General features: G+C 41.0%; 1 long non-coding RNA gene across 1 annotated transcript in view; it reads left to right on the top strand.

Annotated features, from left to right (window-relative positions):
• The window catches only part of LOC110149159 (uncharacterized), a 211,794-nt gene extending 186,133 nt beyond the window's left edge, over positions 1 to 25,661 (top strand). Inside the window, exon 4 of the long non-coding RNA XR_011484951.1 lies at positions 25,452 to 25,661. This is a non-coding gene — a long non-coding RNA (uncharacterized lncRNA). The remainder of the gene's footprint in view (positions 1 to 25,451) is intronic.
• Positions 25,662 to 27,650: the final 1,989 nt, after the last annotated feature.

The raw sequence follows: 27,650 nt of genomic DNA, 5'->3' as shown, positions 1-27,650 counted from the left end.
AGCCTGGATGGCACAAAGATGGCCTTTTTTGTGGTTCTGGAACAACTAGATATTGAATTTTGACCCCACCATACACAAAAATCATTCCGATTATGTTCCTGCTATTTAGTGCTCAGTCATGTCGGACTCTTTGTGACCCCATGGTCTGTCCATGGAATTCTCTAGGCAAGAAAACTGAAGTGGTTTGCCATTCTCTTTTCCAGGGGATCTTCCCAACTCAGGGATTGAACCCTGGTCTCCCTCACTGCAGGCAGACTCTTGACTGTCAGCTTATTCCAATTAATTATATTTTAGATATAAGACTGAAAGGCAAAACAATAAAATACATAAAAGAAAACATAGAAGAAAAAAATAAAATGTAGAAGTATGTGTCTTCATGACCTTGAAATAATAAAAGACTTTTAAACAAGACACAAACAAGCATTAAAGTGCCACAAAAGAAAAAACTGATTAATTGGATCACATTAAAGTAAGAAGTTCTATTTATCAAAAAATACCATTAAGAGAGTGAAAAGGTAAGCTACAGTGGGAGAATATATTTGTGATACCTCTGTCTGGGCAGAGATTATATAAACTATATCCAGAATATACATGGAACTCCTTCAGAGAGAAAAAGAATTGGTAACTCAATTGAAAGAAAAAAAGTGGGCAAAAAGATTTAAAGGGCATTTTACAAGAGGATATTCATGTTACCACGAATATGTGAATAGGGGATCAACATTATTAGTTATCAGAGAAATGCAGATGAAAGCCACAATGAGATGCCATTACAGGTTCACCAGAATGGCTACAATTTAAAAAGACTGATCATTCCAAGTGATGGCAAGCATAAGAAGCAACTGAAGCTCGTAAACATGTGAGAGGAATGTAAACTGGTAAACTGATAAATATCTATTTCTGCTTTACTGACATGCCAAAGACTTTGACTTTGTGGATCACAATAAACTGTGGAAAATTCTGAAAGAGGAGTACGTCAAAGCTGTATATTGTCACCCTGCTTATTTAACTTATATGCAGAGTACATCTTGAGAAATGCGGGGTTGGATGAAGCACAAGATGGAATCAAGATGGCTGGGAGGAATATCAATAACCTCAAATATGCAGATGACACCACCCTTATGGCAGAAAGTGAAGAGGAACTAAAAAGCCTCTTGATGAAAGTGAAAGAGGAAAGTGAAAAAGTTGGCTTAAAACTCAACATTCAAAAAACTTAAGATCATGGCATCTGGTCCCATCACTTCATGGGAAATAGACAGGGAAGCAGTGTCAGACTTTATTTTGGGGGGGCTCCAAAATCACTGCAGATGGTGACTGCAGCCATGAAATTAAAAGACGCTTACTCCTTGGAAGGAAAGTTATGACCAATCTAGATAGTGTATTAAAAAGCAGAGACATTACTTTGCCAACAAAGTTTCGTCTAGTCAAGGCTCTGGTTTTTCCAGTGGTCATGTGTGGATTTGAGATTTGGACTGTGAAGAAAGCGGAGTGCCTAGAAATTGATGCTTTTGAACTGTGGTGTTGGAGAAGACTCTTGAGAGTCCCTTGGACTGCAGGGAGATCCAACCAGTCCATCCTAAAGGAGATCAGCCCTGTGTGTTCATTGGAAGGACTGATGCTGAAGCTGTAATTCCAGTACTTTGGCTACCTTATGCGAAGAGTTGATTCATTGGAAAAGACCCTGATGCTGGGAGGGATTGGGGGCAGGAGAAGGGGACAATAGAGGATGGGATGGCTGGATGGCATCACCAACTCTATAGACATGAGTTTGAGTAGACTCCAGGAGTTGGTGATGGACAGGGAGGCCTGGAATGCTGCAATTCATGGGATCTCAAAAGAGTCAGACATAACTGAGTGACTGAACTGAACTGAATGTTTACTAACGTGTGCACTGGGGATTTACTAACAACCCAACAATTCCATTTCTAGGAATATTCCCAACAGAAATTTTTACACCCAAAGATGTAATCAAGAACATTAATAACAACATTATTCTTAAGAGCTCCAAACCCAAATCAACAGAAAAATGAGTAAATTGTGGTATATCCATATAATATATTGTTACTTAGCAAGAGAATGAACAGATTTAATACATACAAGGATACAGATGAACCTCTCAAGTGTAATATTGAGCAAAAGAGGCCAAAGGCAAATGAATGCATACTATGTAATTCTATTACATGAAGTCCAAAATCTGGCAAAACTCATCTATGGTAATTAAAGTCAGGGTGGTGTTTACACTTTTAGGGGTCATGACTGGTAAGGGGCTTGAGGATCTTCTGAGTGTCATTAATATTCCCTGATTTTGGTGGTTATATTCACATCATGAAAATTCATCATGCTATGTGAATACTTATGATCTGTGTGCTTTCCTGTATGTACATTTCCATTCAATAGACAGTTTTCCTTTTAGACATACTTGCTGAGCACCTGTGATGTATCAGACATCATGAAGGTATAGGGGACATGTTGGTAAATAAGAGGAACATAGGCTCTGATCTAAGAGGACTTAGTCCAATGAAGGATTATTTTGTTTTTGAGGGGTTTTTTTTGCCCTTTGTGTAGAAAGAACAAGTCATCCTGAAGCTCAGACATGGATGTACAGAAAACCAAAGATTTTAAACCTTCACTTTCCCTGAAACAGAATTCACCATTTCCTCCTCACCCGTCCTCAAAGGTAGAGGCATTAATACCATGTACATGGTGCATCCCTGCACCTCTCCTCTGAGCTCTCACTTCCTGCCCAAATCTTTATCTTTTAATGTAGTACATTATCTGCATGAATGTTTCCTCCAGTAGACTAAAATTCTTGAGAGCAGATGTTTGCTATTACCACCCTTTACTCCTCATGCCTAGCAAGTGCTTGACCTTTAGTAGCTAGGTATGTCATAAATACTAGTTGGATGGATAGATGGATTGAATATACAACATCTGTGCAGGTCAGGCTTCCCTGGTGGCTCAGATGGTAAAGAATCTGCCTGCAATGTGGGAGACCCAGGTTCTTATGTTCTTTTAATTCTGGTGTATCTTAAAAATATATTTGAACAACAATCCTTCAGTCAGTTCTTGGTATGTCAGTTGATTAAAGACTGAGAAGAAAAAATATCTTCTGGTGATATAAAGTGTTCTATTCTTGTAATTTTAACACTGCCCAATATGATAATCGAGTTGTCTCAGACGCCAAGTGATTCCAGCCTGTGTGAATTGGTTAGCTACTAGCAAGCTACTAAATATATCTAAAGTGAGCACTCAAAGTATTCTTTTTTAAACCAGTATTTCTGTACCACAGGTTCTTCAGTGTGAATTTTCCTAGCAAAATAAATCAGCGGCACAACAAAAAGAGTGAATTAGTGTCTTGGCAATTAAAAATAGCCTCATCTGTAACCTAGCAACCCAGACTTTCAAGCTTGCCAAAAACATCTATAAATAGTCTTGGAGGTTACTTTTGGAGTGTCTTCCCATAATGGCTTTCCTTACCTTCAACCTGAGTGGGCCCTCAGCAGTCATTTGTTACTACACAATCCCATTCCAGAGTCCTAAAATATATATCGGTCATCTTATTAACAAAGGTTGTATGGAAATTCTGTAATTTATTTAATAAATCCCCTAGGATTTAGGTTGTTTTTAGTTCTCTAGTATTATAATTAGTGCATTTTACCTATGTATCTTTGAGTAATTTTGTAAGTCTATTTGCAGTATAAATTCTTAAATTATAATTGCTGGGGTCCATGATTTACGCATTTTACAGGTCAATAAATATTATTTAATCACCTCCCCCTCCATGAGTCTAACTTTGAAGAAAGAGGCCTTAAAGCCTGCTGAATGTGGGGCCAGAGAGGGCATGAAATAGTGAGTCAGAAGAAACATGAAACACTCAAATGTGAAAGGGAATGTGATTTTGTGTGATAAAGGTAAAAAAATGCTCGATTCTTCCTCATCTGATATAACCAAGGTCACTGAGTTCTTAATGGACCATACTGAGTCACCACTATATAGATTCACATTCACACATAGCTGGCTTGGTAGACTGAGACAGGACCACTAAGGCCCAGGCCCTCTGTGGTTGAGAATTCATGAACTCAGCAGATTCTTGGAGATGGGAATTCCTCTAAGCCTCCACTCCCTTCCAAAAGTCCTTCTGAACAAATGGAGAAATAGTAAGGATTTTTCTCACTATCTCAGGTTTATATGGCAGTTACTAGTTTAGAAAGTACATTTCCGTCCTTATGGAACTCTGGAGTAGCTATAATACATATTTTATAGACAATGAAACAAAAGACCAAAAATATATGGTGACTTCCCCACACTAATAGAACCAGTAAGTTTTAGAGTGTGAATCCAAACCAGTGGGGTATGGTTACAAAACAGGCTACCTTTAAGCTGAGCCACTTAACTGGAATAGCTGATTTTTACCTCCACCCACCCCAAACCATTTATCTGTAGCTGGTTCAAGCCATTGTCAAGCAATAATTAGCTTTTCAATTGAGTATTCAGAAACCAGGAAAACACAGCTCCAGGCAAACAGCAGGAACCTGTTGGAGTTTGAATTTTAAGAAATCCCTCTCAGGTTATTGGGTCAAGACCTACCACAATTTAGAAAATAATGAACTTCATTTAGCTGAGAGTTTGAGTATGAGCTCTTAGGCAAGAGCTGAGTAAATACTTCTGATCATTAGTCAGAAAGTCCTATATTAGCAAAGTTTTCTGAAAAATTTTGACATGTTAGGAACCCTTAGACCTATAGAACTGGTGTTCTGCAACCATCCCCTCTCTCCCTACACACACACACACACACACACACACACACAAGCGTGCGCGTGCGCACACACACACACACACACAAGCCAAGTGTCATTCTTAAATTTCCCTGTGGTTTGAGTTCTGTTGCCAAATCAGCAGCAGTAAATGTTGGCACACAAGGGTGTACCACTCTCTGTGTCCGGTTGCTGTGGGTCCCTGTTGGGAAACACAGTTCCCTCAAGTGCCTGGGACTCGGCCTTGCAGTCAGGAGTGTTAAAAATAGATGTGTGCAAGCAAGAGGAACAACCATGGGAAGTGGGTTTTTGGCATTTCCTTTGGTCATATGTGCATCTGTTACCCGCCAACTGATTTCTTGAATGTGATTACAGATCACTTACAGTAATAATTTCTATACCAAATACCTAACTAATAAAAACACATGACTCTTCACAAGCAAAGTATGGTGACAAACTAAAGAAGTGCTCAGGCTGATTAAGACCTTAAAATACATCAGCATAGATTGATAGGCTTACATATTTAAGGTGTTGACCTCCCTTCCCTCCTTATTTGTAATCTAGTACTTCACACCAGTGGTCTCATTCAAAGCCATGGAGTTGAGCCCCTTCACATACAGATGACTCTGTGGCTCTCCAGGCCTAGACCTGGAGACCTGTACACCTCTACACCGAGCTCGGCATTTCCAAATGATCATCTCATTAGGGCATCAGACTTAAAACAGAATTTTGTGGAAGTTTCCCCCCAAGGATCGACTTCTTTTCTGTTTTTCCCCAAATAAGTAAATGGTACCACCCGGTTGCCCAAATCCACCCTTAAATATCATCATTGATTCCACTTTTTCCCTCATATCCTGTTCATCAGCAGGTGAACTATTGATACATCGTCCCCCGTCCTCCAGTGCGCTTCTAAGGCCACACCTTAGAAGGTCCAGTTTCTCACCTGGACTGCTAAAACATGACTGCTTTTGCTGCCAATTCCTGACAAGCCATTTTCCCCTGCTAAACTCCCGTAAGGTCTTCCTGGCACACTTAGGATAAAGTATGCATGCCTTATCATGCAGGATCCAGGTCCTCCTTACCTGTCTGACTGATCTCATTTTACTCCATGGAGACTGAATGTGCTCCCATGTTATTCTTTCTGTTCCTCAAACATACCAAGCTTATCCACTAGGGCCTTTGCCTCTTCCTGGATTACCCTCTACTCAGATCTTCATAAGGTTGGTTCCCTTTGTCATTTTTGTCTCAGTTCAGCCACCACTACTTCAGGCCTTCCCTGAACACCCAAATCTGTGTGACTCCTTCCATCCCTCAGCTGCTTTCACTTGTATCATCCCACCATCTTCTATTTTCAACATGTTTCCCATCACTACCCATAGTTATCTTTTCTACTTTTTAATTTTTGGTCTCCTTCATTAGAAGGCAAATTCTTTGAGGATCAGGGAATTTGTCTAAGTTCTCCTTGACTTCCCAAGGTCTGGCCAAGCTGAATGACTCCGTATCTGACATGGTTGATATGGTCAAAGCCCATGTGTATGTGTTAACCCAGGTGGAGCAAGGCTCTGTTACTCCCAGTGAGAAGTGTCACTGTATGTTCAGTCTCCACCTCATATAGGAATTTCTTCTGGAAGAGAAATGAAGATTCCAGCAAGGGCTATCTGATCAGTTTGGGCAGTTTTGTCTCAGACTTAATCCTGACTCATGTTCTCAGATGCAGAAAGAACCAGCAAGCTCGTGGAAGATTCGTGTTTTCATTTACTCTGCAAATATTTATTGAGAGCATACTATATGCAAAGAGACGGGTGATGAGAGTTCAGGGGTGAATGAGACAGAAATAGTCTCTGATTTCTTAGAACTCATAGTTTGGTGGGGTAGACAGGGTTAACAATTAACTATACAAGTAAACATTTAATTTTGTGATGGGAGCTAGGAAGAAAGCACAGGAATTTATGACAGGGAGGTGTATGCACCCTACATATTTGGGAAAGGACTCTAAGAAACCATTATGCTAGGGTGACACTGAAGCAAATTGACAGAAAAACCACCACCATCAGGCCAATCCTGCTTCATTTCCCTTCTCTTTCCCTCCATGATCATTCCATTTACTGTAAAAGAAGGCTTTTTCTCTGTATAAGCAGAGCACAAGGCTGGGTGACCCTACTACCTCTAACAATTGACCTTAGAGGACTTGCCTAGGGTAGTAAGGGGAAGGGCAGAGGACCACTTGAGCCAGCTTATCTGTAATGTATACACTCTTGGTCCTTCCATACACTCCCTAAAAATCAGTATGTAGCCAAGGTCTCACCCAGTTAGGAACAGAACCTTTACTGCTAGCACTAAGACTTCATCAGCAAGTTCACCGGCTAGCATTTACTGAGAGCTGCATGTGTGCCAGCTAGCATCCTAAGCATTTCCTCTCCTGATCACCTTCCATCTTCACTACTATTGTGGTAGCTACAATCATTCATTCCATTTATAGATGAGAACTGAGATATACAGAGAGTTGCAGTCACTTGCCCAGGTCAAAGGAGAAAGTGACAAACCCAGAATTAGAATCTGGGTGCATCAGCCCACTCTTAGCAACCACATTATGCCACTTCTCAGTGGTAGAAATCAACAACTAGAAACTTCTCCAGAGCGATCTGACTTGGTCAAGAATTAGTATGACTAGGGTCCTCCAGCCCCTGAGATAATTTGGGATGGAAGAAAAAGCCTTCTCTTCAAGACTTTGTGTTACTTAATTGTACCGGATGTGAACCCTCCATGGCAATCTGTTTACTAGTCACTTCTGTACTTCTAAGGCACAGTGTACTTTGATAAGACCTCATTTGTTCTCAGAAAATTTATTTGAGTCAGAAACCATTGTGATCACTTTGCAGATAAGGCAACTGAGGCAGAGGACTGACAAACCAATAATGCTCAAATCTCCGAAGTTGTATCAGAAGCAGATAACAAACTGCAGGTCCCATTTCTTCTGCTGCACGCTGGTCACCCATCATCTCCAAGCTTCCACTTCCTCTCCCAAAGCATGAGAGAACTAGGCAAGGACTTCTCTGGGAAATACTCTTTCCCCTAAATTGACATTACCCAGGGTTGCATATGGTGGTCATCCATTAGCTCTGCCTGTCCAGCCTCTTTGTGTGTGTGTGTGTGTGTGTGAGCTTGTCATTGTGCCTTGTCATGCTGCTCCCAGGCTCTTTGGGAGCCCAATTGCAGGTCCCCAGGAAGAGGAGGGAAAGGCATGTGGATAGATACAACCCCTGTATCACAGTAGGGAGGAGAGTTTTCCCACAAGAAAATGAAGTTGTCATTACATGAAACCCACCCATGTCCACCACACAGGACTGGAGAACTTAAAGTTCTTCCAAACCTGGATGCAAGGTTCTCCAGCCCTTGGTTCAGCCAGAAGAGAGATCCTTTGAAAGAGGAAGGCAGGAAGGGCATTTCCAGGGAACAAAAGATCAACATGGGTTTTAGGTAAGGTTCTAAAAAGGGAAAGGAGATCATCCAGCTCTTACTCCAAGCTTTATTCTAATCTTCTGTTCCTTGGCTTCAAATTCTGCTCCAGGCAGCTGTTGATCCTTCATAAGAGAAAGATCTGTGGATGATTTTAATTTTTAAATTCCAAGGAATGAATATATATATATATACATATATATATGTATATATTAAGATTTCTGTTGTTTTCTCCTCTTTGAGGAATGAAGAAAAAAAATCTGGACTAATTTAAGGCTATTTACATGTCAGGAAGGAAAGATACAAAACAAACATGACACCAAGCCAAGAAGGAACTAGAGAGATTGTGGAAGAAAATAGCTCTAACCAGAAGTTGCAAAGGTGGCTCCAGGGTTGATTCAGGCCCTCAGCTATTGTTTCTTCAGCTGGGACAGTAGGATCTTTAAAATTGAATTGTCAACATTTAAAAATCAGTATTTCATATAAAAATATTTTCATGAGAGCTTTAGGCTAGAATTGAAGGGCAGCTGTTCCCTCCGGACACTGCCTAAATTCTCTTTCTTTCACATCTCTGGAAGCCTACTCGTCATTGATGTTAACTCCTAGCCCCCAGAGCCATCGGTATTTTGCAAGTTCTGCTTTAGTCCAGCAGCCGTGGCCACCAGGAACCAATGCAGACACTTCTCTGAGCTTCCCTGCTCATCCCAGAAACTGAGCTGCTCCTAGGAATGTGAACCTGTGCTTTTTATCTTGTCATGCTTCGGCAGTCATCACTTGGAAAGAGAGAGCCTAAATCAATACCCAGACTAGTTGGAGAAAATAGATCCATTTGAGGTGGGATTTCCATTTCACTTTGGCTTCTGCTGCCAGAACCAGGAGTTTACTGTAAATGGCCCCAAGGAGGGAGATCCAGTGAGGATGGGAGGGAATTAAATTAAGAACTACTTGCAGATGAGGATCTGCAAGCAGGGTAGCCAGCCAGCTTCCGGAAACTGTCAAAGCCGGGAGGCAGCAAAGTGGCGGAAAGGGTGCAGGTTGAAACAGTGAGTTCCATAAAGAAACTAGGGAGTCATATACAAAAAAACAAGATAAATGTCTGAAATGTTTGTATACAATCAAGTGAAAGTGTAGCAGTTCTATTTATTAGTGCATTTAAGCAATTTAAGATCATTCTGGTGGCTCAGATAGCAAAGGATCCACTTGCAATGCAGGAGACCTGGATTCGATCCCTGGGTTGAGAAGATCCCTTGGAGGAGGCCATGGCAACCCTCTCCAGGATTCTTGCCTGGGAAACCCATGGACAAAGGAGCCTGGTGGGCTACGGTCCATGGGGTCACAGTCAGACATGACTGATGCAACTAAGCACAGTGCAGCACATAGGTACACTTCAGGGCACAGAATTAATTTTTACTTTTTTTTTTTTTTAATTGTTCCTCCTTTATCCATGTATTCATTCAGCAAACATCAGACACCTACTGTGTATCAGGCACTGTCCTAGACTTTGGAAAGGCTGAGCTTAAGAGATGAGCAGAACTTCAGTTTTAATTTGTTGATTTTATTTGTTTCATTTATTGGTGTAAACGTTGACCTAAGTGTTCCCTAAATCTCAATAAAAATTCTAGAATAATAATTCATGGACTGAGCCAGACTAACCTTTAACAGAGATAACAGATTTGCAGCATGGGAAGAAAGGCCACCCAATCAGTTAAAACCTTTTTAGTAACATCCCATATTTGTATATGTTGGTTTATAAATTACATATATATGTGTGTGTATATATTTATACACATATGTATAAATGTTTATGTATTTACATTTTGTGCATTACAAAATATACAAAGAAATGGATAATTTGAAAAAGCGATTTTTAACTTTTGTATTTATTTGCTATTTTTAAAATTAGAACTGCTAGTATTTCCCTGCCACCCGGCAGTGAACCGTTTCCTGCACTTTTCATGCTGTGTCACCCCATTATGGAGGTCACTAGGCTAGCCTGCATCTTCCAAAGTTGTTACTGGGCTCAGTGGTGAGAGTATCAGACTTTGGCATCAGCAGGACTTTGGATGATTTTCACTGACCCAGTCAAGCGATGATGAGTCTCCATCTTGGCACCTCCTCAGAGCTGCTAAGGTCCCAAGGGATCCCAGAGCACAGGATGATCTTTCTCAAAAGTAAACCTATATGTGCAACTCCACTGCTTACAACCCTTCAAAGCCAGTACTTGCACCTGACCATGAAGCACACAACCCTGAGCCAGCCTGCCTTGCCGACGGAACCCCTCACCTGTCCCATTGTGTCTCTTCTCTAGCAGGGTGTCCCTTCAGGCCCTGCAGCAACTGTGTGGGTTCTTCTGCCCCAGGCTCCTCACACAGTCCAGTCCCTTCCCTCTGCCCTAAAAGCCCTTCATCCATTCTTTTTTTTAATTTTTTTACTTTTATATCTGCATATAATTGATTAAAGACGTGTTAGTTTCAGGTGTGCAGCAAACTGATTGACTTATACATACATATGAAAGTGAAAGTGTTAGTCGCTCAGTCATGTCCAGCTCTTTGTGACCCTGTGGACTGTAGCCCATCAGGCTCCTCTGTCGGTGGGATTCTTCAGGCAAGAATACTGGAGTAGGTTGCCATCCCCTTCTCCAGGGGATCTTCCCAGCCCAGGGATCGATCCTGGGTCTCCTGCATTGCAGGCGGATTCTTTACGCCTGAGCCACCAGGGAAGCCCTATATGTGCGTGTGTGTGTGTGTGTGTATGTGTGTGTGTGTGTTATTTTTCAGATTATTTTCCCATTTAGGTAATTACAGAATATTGAGCAGAGTTGCTTGTGCTATACAGTAGGTCCTGATTGGACCTACCATAACCATATTTTAAATATTGTAATGTGTAGGTGTCAATCCCAAACTCCCAATCTATCCCTCCCTCCCACCAACCCTTCCCCACTGGTAACAACAAGTTTGTTTTCTATGTCTGTGAGTCGTTCCTGTTTTGTTACAAGTTCATTTGTATCCTGGAGATTATCATACTATGTGAAGTAAGTCAGACAGAGAAAGACAAATATCATGTGATAGCACTTATAATCAGAATCTTAAAAAAAAAAGATACAAATGAACTTATTTATAAAACATCCTTTCTTCATCTTGAATGTCACTTCCTCAGGGACCTGTCACTGAGCCTCTCATTCTAAATCCAATCACCCATTATTATTCTCTCATGACATTTAAAATTTTGTATTTACAACACAATAATATGGAATCACGGATATATTTGTGAGCTTTCTGTTGGACAGCTTCCTTCCCAGTGTCCTCCACAAAGAGAGGAGACTTGGCACAGCTGGAGCTGCCAAGTGACCCGGCCAAGTGGATGGAAGCTAGCATATACTCAATAAAAATATTGTAGAGGAAAGAGAAAGAAATGAAAGAAGGACAAAATTGATTCCTTTTTTAATGTATAGGCACCTACATATAAATTTTCTGAGTACTAAGAAAAAAAGAAAAATTTTGTAGGAAATAGTTTCTGGCAGAAATGTTGGTGAGGTTCTCTGCCAGTGAGACAGACCACTAAATATGTCTGTAATTACAGGGGAAAAGGGAAAAAAATTTCAACTAAGGTAGGCCAATGATTTTTTTTAATGTGCTCAAAAGAAGTAATTCAAATGTTCTTATGTTCCTGGCTCATGATAAATACTAAAAAAAAAAAATGTTAAAAGACTGAATGTATGAAAAAATCATTGAACAAAGTGTAAGAGTCCAGAAAATATGAAATACTAAAGTAATAAAAATAATGTTCAGTGATGATTAACTAGCTTAATAAAGATGGTAGGAAAATAGATGTAATACCATAAAATAGTAACACATTAGGAATAGCAGTTAATGTTTACATAACAACTAATATGTGCCAGGCATCACTTATGCATACATTAACTCATTCATTTCTCAAACCATCCTTATTAAGATAGGTTCTTTTATTGTTCCTATTTTATAGGCAGGGAAATGGAGGCACAGGGCATTCATAACATGCCTGCTGTCTTGCAGATGGTTAAGTAAGACCAGGGGCATCTGGCTCAGATCTCTGAAATCTTGACTACTTCATTGACCTGGCCACTTTTAATTAAATGAAAATACTATACATACTGTGACATTGGTTGTTGCAAAGAGCAAATTCATCCCTACCTGTGATCCATGAAGAGTTTTATTCCAAATTTTAGTTTTAAAAATAAAATATTAAAGGGCTATTCATTTTGAGGTTGGAAGTATGTCTTGGAAAGGCATGAAAGTCCTGACTTTTCAGGGGTGTGTGGACAAATACTTCCCAAACATCATACATCTCCATAGAAGAGAATTCATTGACTCAGCACAATTTTATTTTATTTCTACTAAGTTTGAGTCACTGCAGGACCTGAGGATTCAGCAAGACCTGCAGTCCCTGCTCTCAAGAAGCTTATAACTGGGGAAAGGAGAGAGAAACTAAACAAATAACTCCTTATTAATTACTGTTGTGAGAGCTGATAGGTGAAAAACACCAGGATGCTACAGGCAGGGAGAGGCCATCTATGGCCAGCAGTTCAGAGATGGGAAGCTCTGGAGCCCTTGTCTCAGCTCTGTGTGTGTATGTGTCCCACACCAGAGAAAGTGCTTCTCTGATCAAATCCTGCCCCTCCCCTGGTCCCACCAGATGCATAACCTTAGATAGGTTCGGTGTCTCTCAGTGCCTCCATTTTCACACTTGTCAAGTGCGGATAATATGCACATTCATCTCATGAATGTATTGTGAGGACTGAATGAGATAATACTTGCATATCACTTAGAACTGTGTTTAGAACTACAAGGGGATAGTCAGCACTAAACCAGTATTAGCAGCTGTCAGTATTAGGAGGAGTAGTACTGTAGTAGTCTCTCAAAACCAGAAATCTGAATCTAGTAAAATTGGAAAGATATTGAAGGCAGTATCAACATGAAGGAATACTTGAGGCTCATAACCAAGATGAATTTTCATGCCATATATCACTAAGCAGTTTGCTTATAAGATCTGCTAAAATGACTGTCCTCAATGTGTTTCTATATCTCTCCATTCTCCTCCTGAATCAGAATTCCCAGAGTCAGAGAAAGAAGAGTCTATTTTGGCTTTCCCCTGCAACTTAATTGAGTGTAGCCAGTGTCTAGACACTACATCCTGATACTTCAGCATTTAGTAAAGTTATTTGGGGTTTTGTAGGAAGAGTCTTGAATTTCCCTCTGCCTTATGCCAATTTTTGATACATTATTATGAAGTGATGGTGCCCATAGTTATAATTCTTTATCCTCTTAACTAAACTTAACATTTTTTAACTTTAGTATTAATCACTCCTTTAAAACACAACACAAGCATTTCCATTTCATTGTGACTAGATAACACGTTGCCTTGAATTTTATTTTGCATTTGCCAAGTTTCTAGGTCTCCAATATCAGAAAATTAATTAGAGGTTTGCATTTTCTATATTAAACAGAAAAAGTCATAATGGAGAGAAACTTCCTAGGAGTGATTGCATCCTTGCCAGTGTGGTATGCCAGAAAACTGTCAGGCACATCACAGATGGGAAAGATGGGGGAAATACCCACCTCAGGGACTCACAGAAGGCAATGGGAGAGCAGAGGGAGTTGATGGTCAGGCCTGAACAAAGGAAGAGAAATATTTCCGCCTCTCGTGAGTCATCAAGTCAAGTCTCTCCAGCGGGCTCAGGGGGCCTCCTGAACTTTGCAACTTGGCCTTGCTCCAGATATGAAATATGGAAAGGCACTTCTGATGTAACACTTTCATCACCACTGCTGCTTTGCCTTTTTCATCTCTGTCAAGAGATACAACACAGGTTCCTGTAACTTCTCCCTGTGATTGCCATGCTGACACAATTGTTTACATGGAAATTCAGAAGATTTTGGAATCAAAGGACACGTGGACTTTATAATCAAGAAACTGTATTTATGTCCCCAAAGACCATGCCCGTATGGGAACAATCTGATCTAGCTCCTACTCCTCATTCAGTCCTTTCATGGTATGTTTTATAGTGCTCGGTGTCATTGTATGTTTAATGACTGATAGAATTATACCTCCATTCTGAGAATTCCCTGGTGGTCCAATGGTTAGGACTCGTGCTTTCACTGCCAAGGGCCTGACCAGTTATCCTGGTCAGGTAACTAAGATCCCTCAAGCTGCACGACCTGCCAAAAAAAATAAACAAATAGAATTAGCCCTCTGTTTATATGAGGCCATATTATTAGTCATATGAGTGACCAGGATGATCATTCATAAGGATTACAGCAGACACATGTGGGTGAACATGCATGCACACACACATTCACATGCTTACCAGAAAAGTCTTCAAAAATCACTCAAGTTCCTGATGAAGAGACAGCCAGTTTGAAACCCAATAATCCCAAATTGCCCATATGGATAGATGTCCCCTTAGCAGCTGAGCTTTTGCTATCTCTGTCCCAGAGAAAAGGGCTAGAATTCCACAGAAAGAAGAAGATTTTGCCCTGGGAACTACAGTCTGTCCTCCCGTGGTTCTTTCCCCTTTAAGCAAATCCTCCCCACACAAGAAGTATGTTTATTTGTATTTTCAGTTAGGTTGACTATTTATCCACATTTCCTGCTGATGAGTCATTTATGCAGTTTACTGAAAAAAACAATAAATTGAGAACGAAAGCACTGCAAAATTAAGGATAAAGACGCAAAACTGACGCAAGCCCCAAATAGGTATGGGTTAAGAATTTAATCAGCAAACATGTCAGTCAGCACATCAGGACAGTACTGCCAGGGAAGCTGGGTTTTCAGGTTTTTTTCCTGGGGTCAACACAGCCTGCCTCCATGGAGCACATTTCCTGGTTTTGCTGACAAGACACTTGTTAAAAAAGCACCCACCAGTATTTAGTCAAGGAACCGAATCACATTTACTTGGAATCCACATGAGGAAAGATCCAAGGCTTGCTCACATGGTGCCTATGTAAAAGGTATATGTGTTTGTCTCTGTAAATAAGAGGCCTGAGTAAAGGGAAGACCACAAGAAAATGGCCCTGGGTTTACTACAATGGAGGTTGATGTGCTACAGTCCATGGGGTTGCAAAGAGTCAGACTCGACTTAGTGACTGCACAATGACAACAAGACAGAGAGAGGCACCAGTCCTCTGCATGAGATTGCTGGATGAGCAGACACAAGATCCCTGTCCACACCCTAAGTGGCTGGGTGTGCATTCCACACACAGACTCCTTTGTCCATTTCTATTCCAGGACTCATTTGGCTGCAAAGCTGGAGGATGAGTGTTAATTTCATCTCTTCCTCTGGGCACATGTTATCTAATATTTTAAAAAGATCAACCGGGAAGGTGGAGAAAGCATGTATACATAATAGCTTCACTAAAGTATTGACAGTGATGAAAAACATGACCAGGAGTTTAGAAATGAATACAAATAGCGTGTGTTCAGCAAGCATATACTATGCACTATGTGTATTACCTATGTTAATTCATTCTCACAACAGTTGTATGGAAAACGGACTTATGGACACAGCAGAGGAAGGAAAGGGGTGTACAAATTCAAAGAGTAGCATTGACATATATACACTGCCATGTATAAAATAGAAGCTAGTGGAAAGCTGCAGTAAAGCATAGGAAGCTCTGCGAAGTGCTCTGTGATGACCTAGAGGGGTGGGATAAGGGGTCAGTGGGTGAGAGGCTCAAGAGGGAGGGCATATATGCATGCTCATAGCTGGTTCACATTGTTGTATAGCAGAAACCAACTCAAAATTGTAAAGAAATTATCCTACAATTAAAAAGTTTAAAAAACAGAGAAACAACCCTAAAAAAGTGTTAGTCACTTCAGTCATGTCCAACTCTCTGCAACCCCATGGACTATAGCCCGCCAGGCTCCTCTGTCCATGGGATTTCCCAGGCAAGAATACTAGAGTGGGTTGCCATTTTCTTTTCCAGGGGATCTTCCCAACCCAAGGATTGAACCCAGGTCTCCTGCATTGCCATTGGGGAAGGAAATGGCAACCCACTCCAGTGTTCTTGCCTAGAGAATCCCAGGGACCGGGGAGCCTGGTGGGCTGCCGTCTATGGGGTCGAACAGAGTCGGACATGACTGAAGCAACTTAGCAGCAGCTCCTGCATTGCAAGCAAATTCTTTACCATCTGAGCCACCAAGAAGCCCTCTGAGAATGGAAACAGATGAAGCAGCTTAAGCCAATGTCTCCAGAAACTAAAGGGTGGCCCATCTTGACTCCAAGTTCAAGTTCTTATCAATGCCTGTGCTGTCTTCCTTTGACAATAAATCAAGTCTGTCTGCATCTGATTATATTATCATATCAAATCTTTTCCATTTTGCGGAGAACCAGTTCTCCAAATTAAGAGCCTCTTGCTACCACCCTAAACCATAGTCTATAAAGCATGCCTTTGAATTGTCATTTACATTTTCCTTACAATGAACAAAGAGAAAACTTTGAACATTTTATCCAGCCAATTGAAACACTGACCTTCACATGTTGCCTAACACAACAGGTGAAGCTGCACAATCATTTTATAGCCCAGTCTATCTCTGATGTTATTACCTCTAGCCTCTAAAGGACTGACGTGATCTAAAGCCCACAAGGTTCTCTGGAGCTCACACAGTTTTGCATTCACTTATTAGCTACATTCTCACCAGTCTCAGGTGTCCTAAGTGTCTTAGCTTCCCTGAAGGGAAAAGACATTCCTGCTCCAGATCTCTCTCTCCTTTTACAAAAACTGCTTTCAACTACTCCCCTGTCCACCTGCTTCAATAACCTTCTCCTTCTCAGTTTTGCATGCTTCAACAAGTGTAATATGGTTGAACTGTGGTGAAAACACAACTGTTTTCCAGGTTCAGATAACACCTATGACTTCACCCAGGGCTGAAGAAAAGGATCAACTTTAAAAGTCAGTCCCTGTGTTCTCTTGCCTTCTCTTTTGTCTGCTTGGGCATCCCCCTTTCTCCCACTGTGTGTAGATGATGACTAGTCCTGAAAGTGAGACAGTAGAATGACCCACATTAGCCTTTATCTTGTAGAGCTCAGCTTAGAATATCTGGAATGGAATCAGTTACATGTGAAGTTCTGTTTTATAATCCAACCTGCTCTTCTTAAATGTATATTCATTCAAAACAATCCCTTCTCGGCAGAGCACTTTTTGATTTACTCATGAGATCACTCTTCTGCTCACTGGGACCCAGTTTTCTCATCTGCAAAAGTAAAGTGTACTAAGTCATTTCTAAAGTCACTTCCAGTTCTAAGGCTCTTTGATTGTAACTTAGGTTTCCATTTTCCTACACTAGTAATTTCCTTCCATCCAGCCCTTTATTCATTCATTCATTGGGGGAAAATCTGTACATGCATTGCCTCCTATGCTCTAGATAGTGTTTAGGCAGAGGAGTTAAGAAGTAATAACTAGGATGGATAGCATCTCTCCCCCATAGGATACATAACCTTCTGTCTTTCCTCTCCCCCAAACAATTTGAAAGTATAAATCAAATTTGCTCTAACAATGTGGCATAATGGAGTGAAATTTGAGTTCAGAACACCTTACTACATGTGTAACCTTGTATAGGTCACTTGGGCTGAGTCTTTCCTCATATAGAAAAGTAGCCCAAATCCTATGTCATGAACTGTTATACCAAATAGGGATGTGTGCAGATGCCTAGTGCATAGTAAGTGCTTAGTCATAGTCAAGGATGTTGCTATTATTGTGAATATCAAGAGCTATGAATGCACCAACATGTTGGCATTAGGTCACTCTCCTTGCTTTTTGCTTCACTGATGGGATTTTTGTCTCAAAGATCATCTCCTCTAATTTAGTTAGGACTTCTTGCCTACCTCCCTCATTGAAGTGCTGCTACCATTGAAGTGCGTGGGTTTGCAATATGATGACCTAGTGGGCTGCACCTGGTCTTAGTTCTCTGTTGCTGTTATAACAAATTATTGCAAAATAAGTGGCTTAAAACAACATAAATTTGTTGTCTTATAGTCCTGAAGATCAGAAATTTGAAATGGGTCTCACTGGGCTACAGTCCAGGTATCAGCAGAGCTGCTTTCCTTCTAGAGGCTCTAGGGAAGAATTTGTTACCTTGACCTTTTCAGCCTCTAAAGGCTCCCTCAGCTGTAGCATCTTTAACTCTCTCTGATTCCTCTTCTGCTTCCTTCCTTCATTCTAAAGGACCCTTGCGGTTACATTTGGCCTAGTAGATAATTCAAGATTTTTATCTCCCTATTGTAATGCTAGCTGATTAGCAACTTTCATTCCATCTGCAACTTTAATTTTCCTTGCCATGTAACCTAACACATTCACCAACACCAGAAATGAGGTCATGGACAGCTTTGAGAAGTCACTATCTCGCCTATCACCCCTCTCCTTAAGTTTCCTCTCATCCATATCCATCTTTGCATTCCTGCTATTATCTCCCTAACTTTGCCTCTAGTCAGCAACCTGTGAAAGCAGCACCCGTATGGAGGGCCCTATAGATGTTATCCAAGGGACAAATCTGGATCCCAGACCATAAGCTGAGGGGCTTGAACCCCAGGGACATCCTAGGGTATAAGGCCCAATCTGTCCTGCTCCCACCCTCCACTGTCCTTCACCTCTCTAAACTACTCCTTGTCTCCCAGTGCTTCCTGACTAAAGTATAAGCACCTCGTCATGGCCTGAAAGAGGCTACCCCAATGATTGGCCCTCGGGGATACCTAGTGTGAGGCAGTTGTCACTGCAATTGTGAGTTTAAGTAGCTGGTATCCTGCAAATCCATTGTCAAAATCTAAAAGATCCAGGTCCCTAACATCAGACAACTTGGATTCAAATCCCAGTTCTACAAGTCATTGTGATCTTGGAAATGTTATTTAACCTCCTGAATTTTTATGTTCTAGCTATAAAACGAGGGTAATATCTTTCTCAAAGGACTAGCATGAGGATCAAACAACTTAATGCATATAAAGTCCTAGTCCAGTAACTGGTGCTTCATAAATATCTAATTAATGAAAGCTGTATAGCAAGGGTCAGCAAACTTTTTCTGTAAAAAGCCATTTAGTGAATGTTTTAGGCTTTGTGGGCCAGACAATCTCTGTCACAAACATTCAAGTCTTCAACTACTCATTGCAGTGTAAAAGCAGCCACAGTCAAAAAATAAACAAATGAGCATAGCTGTGTTCAAGTAAAACTTTATTTATAAAAACAAGCAGAGGGTTATATTTGGTTTGCTGACTCCTGCTATATAAGCGTATGTCAGAGGTGTCCAATTTATGTTCATTGCTTTGCTGTTGCCAGAGTGAATTTTAAAAAATATAAACATTAAGTCCCAAATTCTAGTAATCTGCACCTGGCTTTGAACTCAGAGTCGGAGACTCTACCCACACTTGTGACCTTAGAGACCTTCAAAATAGAATATATTGATTCCTCTCCATATGGTAGGCTAACAATGACCTAAATCCTTCATTCCTCCTCTTATGGAGAGATGTAGTCTACTTCCCCTGATCTTGAATCTAGGTTGGCCTTAGTGATTTACTTGACAAATAGACAGGGACAGAAGTGATATTTGAGACATCTGAGGCTAGATCATAAGATGTAATCAGTATCTTTTTTTTTTTTTAAAGAGAACAAAGGAAAAGAAGCCTTGAAGCTTCTTCCCAGATATCTTGGAATACTCATGATGTGTAAAGCCCATGCCATAGGTGCAGGCTAGTAGGCAGCTCCAGTAGAGTTCCCAGCCATCAGCCAGCATCACCTATCCTCCACCCAAGACAAAATCTAATCATGTCAGTGATGAAGCCCCAGGGATGCCATCTGGAGACGAACCAGCCTACAAAGCCTTTCCCAGTTTCCTGTCACAGACAATTGTGAGTCAGATAAAATGGTTGTCTTAACCCATTAAGTTTTTAGGTGGTTAGTTACATCACCATAGATAATCAGAACAATTGAGAATTTAACTCTATAAGCGTAGCTATTTGGGTCTGATTTGCTCAATAGCATTTCCTGATATTCTAGAACAGTGACCTGGCAAGAGGAGATATTCAATAAATAATTATTGAATAAGTAAATGGACAATTAATCTGTTCTACCCTGATTTATCTGACCAACTTCTCTGCAAACGTCAAGCTTCAGCTTAAATATAATTTTCTCTGACTGTCCACCATCCCCCTACATTATGTCAGATTCCTTCATTCTTTGCCTTTTCCTTCATTATGCTAATGCCTGTGTTGTGCTGTGTTTAGTTGCTCAGTCGTGTCCAACTCTTTGCGACCCCATGGACTGTAGCCCACCAGGTTCTTCTGTTCATGGGGATTCTCCAGGCAAGAATACTGGAGTGGGTTGTCATGTCCTCCTCCAGGGGATCTTCCCAACCCAGGGATCGAATCCAGGTCTCCTTTGCAGGCAGATTCTTTACTCTCTGAGTCACCAGGGAAGCCCAGGAATACTGAAGTGGGTAGCCTATCCCATCTCCAGGGGATCTTCCTGACCCAGGAATCAAATCGGGGTCTTCTGCATTGCAGGCGGATTCTTTACCAGCTGAGCTACCAGGAAAGCCCCCATGCTAATCCCTACTATAGTGCATATAATGATGCTTTTAAACACATATTTAATGCTCATCTCCCTTCTAGAACACGAGCTTCCTGACAACAAACATGGTGTCTATCATGTTCCCTGCTCTACCTGGCAACCAGCAAGCACTCGGCATCATTAGGCACATAGTAAATATTGCTGAATAACTAATAGAGGTTGCTATATGAAAAAGATTTTACCTAGAAAGTTCTGTTTGTCTCAGTCCAGTGCAGAGAGTAGCACAGGTCATCACTGTGCAGAAAACACCAGAAAGTCCTAAAATCTACTGGGACTGCAGCATGCCAGGCTCCTCTATCTTCCACTGTCTCCCAGAGTTTGCTCAAATTCATGTTCATTGAGTGTTCAGTGATGTTATCTAACCATCTCATCCCCTGCTGCCCTCTTCTCCTTTTGCCTTCAATTTTTCCCAGCATCAGGGTCTTTTCCAATGAGTCCAAGGTCTCTTCCCATCAGGTGGCCAGTGTACTGGAACTTCAGTTTCAGCATCAGTCCTTCCATGAATATTCAGGGTTGATTTCCTTTAGGATTGACTGGTTTGCTCTCCTTACTGTCCTTGGGACTGTCCTTGAGACTCTCAAGAGTCTTCTCCAGCACCACACTTCTAAAGCATCAATTCTTCAGTGTTCAGCTTACTTTATGGTCTAACTCTCACATCCATCATGACTACTGGAAAAACCATAACTTTGACTATATGGACCTTTGTCAGTAAAATTATGTCTCTGCTTTATAATACACTGTCTAGGTTTGTCATAGCTTTCCTTCCAAGGAGCAAGTGTCTTTTAATTTCATGGCTGCAGTCACCATCTGCAGTTATTTTGGAATCCAAGAAAATAAAATGTCATTCTTTCCACTCCCCCTTGCCCTTTCTATTTGCCATGAAGTTATGGGACCAGATGCCATGATCTTAGTTTTACAGTGCTGAGTTTCAAGCCAACTTTTTCACTCTCCTCTTTAACCCTCATCAAGAGGCTCTTAGTTCCTCTTCAGTTTCTGCCATTTTAGAGTGGTATTATCTGCATGTCTGAAGTTGTTGACATTTCTCCTTGAAATCTTGATTCCAGCTTGTGATTCATCTAGCTGAATATTTCACATGATGTATTCTGCATATAAATTAAATAAGCGAGGGGACCATATACAGCCCTGTCATACTCCTTTCCCAGTTTTGAACCAGTCACTTGTTCCCATGTCCAATTCTAACTGTTGCTTCTTGACTAAAATACAAGTTTCTCAGGAGAGAGGTAATGTGGTCTGTTACTTCCATCTCTTTTGTGGAATTTTCCACAGTTTTTTGTGACCCACACAGTTAAAGGCTTTAGTGTAGTCAGTGAAGTAGAAGATGTTTTTCTGCGATTCTCTTGCTTTTTCTATGATCCAACAGGTGTTGGCAATTTGGTCTCTGATTCCTCTGCCTCTAAACCCAGCTTGTACATCTGGAAGTTCTCTAGTCACATACTCCTGAAGGCCAACTTGAGGTATTTGGAACATTACTTTGCTAGCATGTGAGATGAGTGCAATTGGGTGGTAGTTTGAACATTCTTTGGATTGCCTTTCTTTGGGATTGGGATAATAGTTGACCTTTCCCAGTCCTGTGGCCACTGATGAGTTTTCCAAATATCCTGACATTTTGAGTGCAACATTTTGACAGCATAATTTTTTAGGATTTTAAATACCTCAGCTGGAATTCCATAACCTCCACTAGCTTTGTTCAAGTAATGTTTCATAAGGCCCACTTGACTTCACATTTCAGAATATCTGGCTCTAGGTGAGTGAACAAACCATCTTGGTTATCCTGATCATTAAGACCTTTTTTGTATAGTTTTTCTATATTCTGTATATTGTGTATTCCTGCCACCTCTTCTTAATATCTTCTGCTTCTGTTAGGTCCTTACTATTTCCGTCCTTTATCATGCCCATCACTGCATGAAATGTTTCCTTGATATCTCCAGTTTTCTTGAAGAGATCTCTAGTCCTTCCCATTCTATTATTTTCTTCTGTTTCTTTGCATTGTTCATTTAAGAAGGCCTTATCTCTCCTTGCTATTCTCTGAAACTATGTTCAGTTGAGTGTATCTTTCCCTTTCTCCATTAACTTTCATTTCTCTCCCTTCCTCAGTTATTCGTAAAGCCTCCTCAGACAACCACTTTGCCTTCTTTCATTTCCCTTTCTTTGGGATTGTTTTAGTCACTGCCTCCTGTACAATGTTATGAACCTCTGTCCATAGTTCTTTAGGCATCCTATCTACCAGACTAAATCCTTTGAATTTATATATTACCTCCACTGTATAATCATACGGGATTTGATTTAGGTCATACCTGAATGGCCTCGTGTTTTTCCCTACTTTTTTCAATTTAAGCCTGAATTTTGAAATAAGGAGGTCATGATCTGAGTCACAGTCAGCTCCAGGTCTTGTTTTTGCTGACTGAATAGAGCTTCTCCATCTTCAACTGCAAAGAACATAATCAGTCTAATTTTGATATTGACCATCTGATGATGTCTACATGTAGAGTCATCTCTTATGTTGTTGGAAGAGGGTGTTTGCTGTCACCAGTGTGTTCTCTTGAGTAAACTCTGTTAGCCTTTGCCTTGCTTCATTTGTATTCCAAGACCAAACGTGCCTATTATTCCAGGTATCTCTTGACTTTCTAATCTTGCATTCCAATTCCCTATGATGAAAAGAATGTCTTTTTCTGGCGCTAGTTCTAGAAGGTGGTGTAGGTCTTCATAGAACTCATCAGATTCAGCTTCTTTGGAATCAGTGGTTGGAGCATAGATTTGGATTACTGTGATGTTGAATGGTTTCCCTTGGAAATGAACTAAGATCATTCTGTCATTTTAGAGGTTGCACCCAATTATTGCATTTTGGACTCTTTGTTGACTATGAGGACTACTTCATTTCTTCTAAGGTATTCTTTCCCACAGTAATAAATACACTGGTCATATCAATTAAATTCACCCATTCCTGTCCATTTTAGTTCACTGATTCCTAAAATGTCAGTGTTCAATCTTGCCATCTCCTACTTGTCTGTGTCCAGTTTACCTTGATTCGTGGGCCTATCACTCCTGGTTCCCATGTCATATTATTCTTTATAGCATCAGACTTTATTTTCACCACCAGACATATCCACAGCTGAGCATTGTTCCCACTTTGGCCCAGCCACTTCATTCTTACTGGAGCTGTTAGTAACTGCCCTCCACTTCTCCCCAGTAGCATATTTAACACATTTCAACCTGTAAGGGCTCATCTTTCAGTGTCACACCTTTTTTGCCTTTTCATACTGTTTATGGGGTTCCCCAGGTGGGGCTCTGATGGCAAGAACACTGGAGTGGGTTGCCATTTCCTCCTCCAGTGGACCCCATTTGTCAGAACTCTTCACTATGACCCAGCCATCTTGGGTGGCCCTGCACAGCATGGCTCATAGCTTCATTGAGTTAGGCAAGTCCCTTCACCATGGCAAGGCTGTGATCCGTGAAGGGGAATAATCATCACACCCATAAATAACAACATGTGAGCACTTACCGTATATAGCATTGTTGATCATCTCTTGGTATATTAAATCACTGAATCCATACACCTGGTTTCTGAGGGAGAGCTTCCTCTGATTCACATTCTTACTGATGGGGAAACTGAGGCTACACAGAGGTTTAACTGCTTACTCAAAGTCACCAGCTGATTGGTCCACTGTGACAGGGCCCCTCGGACTTTCCATGATCCCAAAGGTTCAGAGCTCAGACTTGAGGGCCAAACAGCACAGATGAAAATCCAAGTTCTGCTGTGGACCTGAGGGGTGACTTTCCTCTGTCCCCTCATCCATCCCTCAGGTGGGTGAGATGACTTTCCTGCCCATCTGGATGGTTGCCCGAGCCATGTGACCAGGTACTAACTGATGGGGAGATCAGTTCAGCAAGTGTACAGCCATTCATAAATTGTTCCTTTCTCTGTCTGTATAAAGATGGTGTTCTCAGCTGGTCTTTTAATACCCTCTGCTGTTCCCCATACTTCGGGTTGGTCTGCTTCCAGACACAGAAAACTGAATATACTTTTTATACTGCTCCTGTTACTCCAGCGTTCTAGAGAGAACCAAGAAATGTGTGGGGCTTGCAAAGCCCACAGAACTGCCAGAGCTCCAACCCCAAAAGGATTCTTGCTTCTGCAGCAGGAGAATTGAGAGAACTCAAAAGGAAACTTGTCCCCAGTGGTAAAAATCAGACCAAATAGTTTAGTGCCTACCTGGGAGTCTTCTTGGTAAACAGTCTGAAATTCTGTTTCCCCTGGAATTACCAGCTCGGTGAAATTTGCTTTTGGTATTTACCAGATATTTTGAAGACATGGGCAAGCTGCAGGAAACAGACTCCAACTAGGATGCCCCAAACTATACTGAGCCCACCCCACCCCAAAACCAAACTGCCTTGAACCTGAAATCCAAGACATTCCTCTAGCCAGAAAAGAGGCCTTTGCTGAACTGAGAAAGGCAAATAAGAATGAAAGCTGTAGACCAGATGATAATTTCAAGGATATTATGCTTTAATAACAAACACAAATATTTTTCTTCAGTATACTATAATAACACAGGGATGACGTGGCAGGCATATTGCTAAGGTGTATTTAGTTCTTAGAGCAAGCAACTGAATGGCAAAATATGCTCCTCTTCTGCAGATGAGGACAGAAAGGCCCACAGAGGTGGAGGAACTTGCCCGCAGTCACAGAGCCTGCAAGAGCAAACAGGGTGCAGATCTAGATTAGGCTGACTCTCTTCCTCCGTGCCTCCCTGCCTGCCTGCAAGCTGGATTGCTTTCATCTCATGCTGAGAAGAGCTGGGCCCCCTCCACACTACTGCCAAGAAGCAGCTTCAAAATTTTTTTGAACAAAGGGTAAGCCAACAACTTAAGTTGATAACCAGAGAGTGCCATGCATGCTTTTGGTTCTTTCTGTGCAAGAAGGGGTGGCTATTGGTGGGAAAGGGAACGTTTCTGTCTAATAACTGGGCTTGTTGTCTGCATGCCAATAAGTATAACTGGTTTGACTGATGCTGTCAGTGAGTCATATGGGGGAGGGATGGGACCAGTTTTGTAGTTGAAGTAGCCAGTTCAATTGACTGAACTTCCCACTTTTCTGATTGTCCCTATGGCACCCATGGACAGAACCAGAAGCTCAGCTCAGAGGTTTCACACATTCACATAAGCTTTGCTGACTCCCTAGAGTCCTAGGTTTGACTGTGAAAGAGCAAGTCTGAGGCCTTCTCCCTTTCGGGAATGTGCAGAATGTCAGAGGCCACTTCTGTGCAGCTGAAATTTGCCAACCATTCACCACTTCACTAGAGGTTCTGTTCCTGCCTCATGCCCAAAGTGGCATTTTTTAAGCCATTGGAATTTGAAATGTCATTTTTATGTTATAATAAGAGTAATACACAGATTACAGACACATGCTCAGTATAAAAAATAATTCAAATGACATAGCAATAGGTAATGGAAAAATGAATATCCATTCCACCCATCCTCTTCCCTACTTTCAGCCTATTCCCTTCCCTAGAAATAGCTGCTATTAACTTGTGAACATCTTTCTATGCTTCTTTCTAGACAGATACACAGAAAAATAGAATACATTTGTATGTGTGGAGAGTTTTTAAAAATCATTATTGGTATTAGACTCTATATAGTATTCTGCATCATGCTTTTCATACTAAACAAGTTCTTTCCACTTAGATCTCTGTATTATTCTTTTTAAGTGCTGCATAGTATTTAATAATTTACTTAACCATTCCTCTATGATTAGTTAGGTCTTTTATGAGCTTCACTATTACAAACAATGTTTTAGTGAGCTTACTTATACATTTATTCTCATACATTCTTCAGAATGTATCCGAGAGCATATTTCTTAGAAATAGAATTGCAGGGTCAAAGATGTGTATTTTTATGCCCATTCTTATTTTGATAGAAAAACTGCCAGATTACTTCTCAAAAAAAAAAAAAGGCAAATAAAAAACAGTGCCTCTTTCCTTTCCAATCAACAGTCTATAAGAGGAAATTTGGCAATTTTGTAACACCAACTTCTCAAACCTCTACCTGAGGGTATTTCTCTGCCAGCTAAAATATTATTCTTGGTATCAGAACTTCCTGGTAGCTGATGATCTCTTGGATGCCTGGTTCTGTGGAGGTATTTGATGAGCCGCCCCCTACCCTACTTTAGCTAGAAATGCACCCCACAGCAGGCTTGGACTCCCACTGTTCCAAGTTCTGCATAACAATCATCTTTCTATATTATAACTGATCTAGTCATATTTTGGCTCTTCAACTAGGGAATGCTGTCCTCTGGGACAGAAACCATGCCTAGTCATCCTTTTATTCCCAGCACTTACCATAGTGTATGATAGTGATCCATGGTCCCTGAGCTATTTGAATGAATGGCAGAAAAGAGGGTGGGAGGAAGGAGAGAGGGAGGGGAAAAAGAAAGTAGTTGATCCCATGAGGGTCCTCAAACCCACGGAGACACGGAGACTTAGTAAAGCTCTGTGTGAAGTGGAGGGACAAGATTTCTAGATTTCTCCTGTACCCAAGATATCTGAGCACCTGGAACCAGAAAATGTCTTTTATTTCTAAAACACTACTCAGCCACTTATCTGAACTGAGTAACACTGTCCATCTCCAGTCTTAAAACTGCAAGGCAGAATATGGGATTTGTGAGACAGCAAAGCTCAAACGTTTTGTTCTTTTGAGTTTTCCAAGCACACTGTGCTTATATGCTTTTCTCATAGCTTATATGCTAACAAAGATGTGCTTGGAAAAATGAAAATTAGAGGACTTTCTGGTCTGACGGTAGACTTACCTCTTTCCTGGGATCTGTCCTCTCAGCCCTCAG

Source organism: Odocoileus virginianus, chromosome 3 (assembly GCF_023699985.2).
Source record: "Odocoileus virginianus isolate 20LAN1187 ecotype Illinois chromosome 3, Ovbor_1.2, whole genome shotgun sequence".
NCBI lineage: Eukaryota > Metazoa > Chordata > Mammalia > Artiodactyla > Cervidae > Odocoileus > Odocoileus virginianus.
The sequence above is the reverse complement of the archived record's forward strand: the minus strand, read 5'-3'. Positions and strand labels throughout refer to the sequence as shown.